The sequence below is a fragment of the Oncorhynchus mykiss genome, chromosome 7, assembly GCF_013265735.2.
Source record: "Oncorhynchus mykiss isolate Arlee chromosome 7, USDA_OmykA_1.1, whole genome shotgun sequence".
In the NCBI taxonomy this organism is placed as follows: domain Eukaryota; kingdom Metazoa; phylum Chordata; class Actinopteri; order Salmoniformes; family Salmonidae; genus Oncorhynchus; species Oncorhynchus mykiss.
Genome location: NC_048571.1, coordinates 31,097,918 through 31,101,777, shown reverse-complemented (window position 1 = coordinate 31,101,777; position 3,860 = coordinate 31,097,918).

Sequence of the window (3,860 nt, the reverse complement as noted above, 5' to 3'; positions counted from 1 at the left end):
AGATGTTTGATATGGGTCTGGAAGGAGAGTTTACAGTATAACCAGACACCTAGGTATTTGTAGTTGTCCACGTATTCTAAGTCAGAGCCGTCCAGAGTAGTGATGTTGGAAAGGCGGGCAGGTGCAGGCAGCGATCGGTTGAAGAGCATGCATTTAGTTTTACTTGTATTTAAGAGCAATTGAAGGCCACGGAAGGAGAGTTGTATGGCTTTGAAGCTTGCCTGGAGGGTTGTTAACAGTGTCCAAAGAAGGGCCAGAAGTATATAGAATGGTGTGGTCTGCGTAGAGGTGGATCAGAGACTCACCAGCAGCAAGAGCAACATCATTGATGTATACAGAGAAGAGAGTCGGTCCAAGAATTGAACCCTGTGGCACCCCCATAGAGACTGCCAGAGGTCCGGACAGCAGACCCTCCGATTTGATACACTGAAATCTATCAGAGAAGTAGTTGGTGAACCAGGCGAGGCAATCATTTGAGAAACCAAGGCTGTCGAGTCTGCCGATGAGGATGTGGTGATTGACAGAGTCGAAAGCCTTGGCCAGATCAATGAATATGGCTGCACAGTAATGTTTCTTATTGATGGCAGTTAAGATATCATTTAGGACCTTGAGCGTGGCTGAGGTGCACCCATGACCAGCTCTGAAACCAGATTGCATAGCAGAGAAGGTATGGTGAGATTCGAAATGGTCGATAATCTGTTTGTTGACTTGGCTTACGAAGACCTTAGAAAGGCAGGGTAAGATAGATATAGGTATGTAGCAGTTTGGGTCAAGAGTGTCCCCCCCTTTGAAGAGGGGGATTACCGCAGCTGCTTTCCAATCTTTGGGAATCTCAAACGACATGAAAAAGAGGTTGAACAGGCTAGTAATAGGGGTGGCAACAATTTCTGCAGATTATTTTAGAAAGAAAGGGTCCAGATTGTCTAGCCCGGCTGATTTGTAGGGGTCCATATTTTGCAGCTCTTTCAGAACATCAGCTTACTGGATTTGGTAGAAGGAGAAATGGGGAAGGCTTGGGCGAGTTGCTGTGGGGGGTGCAGTGCTGTTGACCGGATTAGGAGTAGCCAGATGGAAAGCATGGCCAGCCGTAGAAAAATGCTTATTGAAATTCTCAATTATAGTGAATTTATCAGTGATGACAGTGTTGACAGTGTTTCCTATCTTCAGTGCAGTGGGCAGCTGGGAGGAGGTGTACTATTCTCCATGGACTTTACAGTGTCCCAGAACTTTTTTGAGTTAGGGTTGCAGGATGCAAATTTCTGCTTGAAAAAGCTAGCCTTGGCTTTTCTAACTGCCTGTGTATAATGGTTTCTAGCTTCCCTGAAAAGCTGCATATCACGGGGGCTGTTCGATGCTAATGCAGAACGCCATAGGATGTTTTTGTGTTGGTTAAGGGCAGTCAGGTCTGGGGAGAACCAAGGGCTATATCTGTTCCTGGTTCTACATTTCTTGAATGGGGCATGCTTATTTAAGATGGTTAGGAAGGATTTTTTTTAAATAACCAGGCATCCTCTACTGACGGGATGAGATCAATATCCTTCCAGGATGAGGCAGTGATCGCTGAGATCTTGGTTGAAGACAGCAGAGGTGTATTTAGAGGGCAAGTTGGTTAGGATGACATCTATGAGGGTGCCCGTGTTTACGGCTTTGGGGAGGTACCTGGTAGGTTCATTGATAATTTGTGTGAGATTGAGGGCATCAAGCTTAGATTGTAGGATGGCTGGGGTGTTAAGCATGTTCCAGTTTAGGTCGCCTAGCAGCACGAGCTCCGAAGATAGATGGGGGGCAATCAGTTCACATATGGTGTCCAGAGCACAGCTGGGGGCAGAGGGTGGTCTATAGCAGGCGGCAACGGTGAGAGACGTGTTTTTAGAGAGGTGGATTTTTAAAAGTAGAAGTTCAAATTGTTTGGGGACAGACCTGGATAGTAGGACAGAACTCTGCAGGCTATCTTTGCAGTAGATTGCAACACCGCCCCCTTTGGCAGTTCTATCTTGTCTGAAAATGTTGTAGTTTGGGATGAAAATGTCAGAATTTTTGGTGATCTTCCTAAGCCAGGATTCAGACACAGCTAGAACATCCGGGTTGGCAGAGTGTGCTAAAGCAGTGAATTATACAAACTTAGGGAGGAGGCTTCTAATGTTAACATGCATCAAAAGTCATCAAAAGAGAGCGCCTGGGGAATAGGAGTGGAGCTAGGCACTGCAGGGCCTGGATTCCTCTACATCACCAGAGGAAAAGAGGAGGAGTAGGATAAGGGTACGACTAAAAGCAATGAGAATTGGTCGTCTAGAACGTCTGGAACAGAGAGTAAAAGGAGGTTTCTGAGGGCGATAAAATAGCTTCAAGATATAATGTACAGACAAAGGTATGGTAGGATGTGAATACAGTGGAGGTAAACCTAGGTATTGAGTGATGATGAGAGAGATATTGTCTCTAGAAACATCATTGAAACCAGGAGATGTCATCGCATGTGTGGGTGGTGGAACTAATAGGTTGGATAAGGTATAGTGAGCAGGACTAGAGGCTCTACAGTGAAATAAGCCAATAAACACTAACCAGAACAGCAATGGACAAGGCATATTGACATTAAGGAGAGGCATGCTTAGTCGAGTGATCAAAAGGGTCCAGTGAGTAGTGAGGTTGGTTGGGGTCACGGCGATTCAGACAGCTAGCCGGGCCATCGGTAGCAAGCTAGCATAGGATGGAGGTCTGTTTTTAGCCACCTTGTGCGTTTCCGTCGGTAGGATTAGTGGGGTTCTGTGTGCTAGAGGGGGACCAATCCAATTCGCAAAAAAAATTTAAAAAAATAAAAAAATAGATATAGTTATAGAGGCCCAAGAAAAATAGTCCGATAGGTCTATTCAGATAGCAGCCGATAAGACAGCTAACAATTAGCGGACCGCAGATTGGCATTCAGGTAACGTCGCGACGGAGGAGCCAGCTGGATAACTCCCTCGGGCAGATAACATCGGTAGTCCGATGTCCGGATAGGTGATTATAGCCCAGGAGTGACTGATGGAACTCTTCAGCTCGCTAGCTCCGGAATAATTGATGTTTGTTCCGGAATCGACATAAGCCGATAGTCACACGGCTAGCTGCGAGATCCAGGTATAAACTTAACACAACTGTGGAAAGCATTGGAGTCCACATGGGCCAGCATCCCTGTTGAACGCCTTTGACGCCTTGTAGAGTCCATGCCCAGACGAATTGAGTCTGGTCTGAGGGCAAAAGGGTATGGAACGCTGTTTGGGTCTTTGCGTGTTAAAAAGATACACGTTAAATAACAATGCGTAAACTATATGCAAATGTTGGCCAATCCCAAATAAGGGGCATGTGAAACCAGCTATATGAAAAACATATAATTCATCATCACCAACAAACAACTAAGTCATGTCGGAAGCTTGAAAACAAGAGAGACCGCTTTTTAAGTTTTGCCAGCCAAGTGCAACCACCTTTACCACCACCCCAGGAGGATCGGGGGTTCAAAGGTAGGATTAATTCTGGTAGGTTAGGTAATACCTGGCAAAAATCAGCATTAAGTGTGCAACTAAATGTTAGGAAGGTCTCCCTGTTTGGTATACTCAGTTTACATTCTACAGACTTTACTGAGGATTCCCTACAATACTTTTACTGCAGCACCTAGAATAGTTGTTGCTTTATAAACCAGCATTGGGGCATTTATTTGACCTTGGAAAATGTTTTAAAACCCAAATGTAATGCAAATGTCACTTAAATATGAACAAATATGAATCATTGTTCATGTTTCGACAATTATGTTTCATATATCATGAATAAATACAGGTTTATTGATATTTTTCCCACTGTTAGGTGGGGGACTTTTATTGAGAAAATGTTCG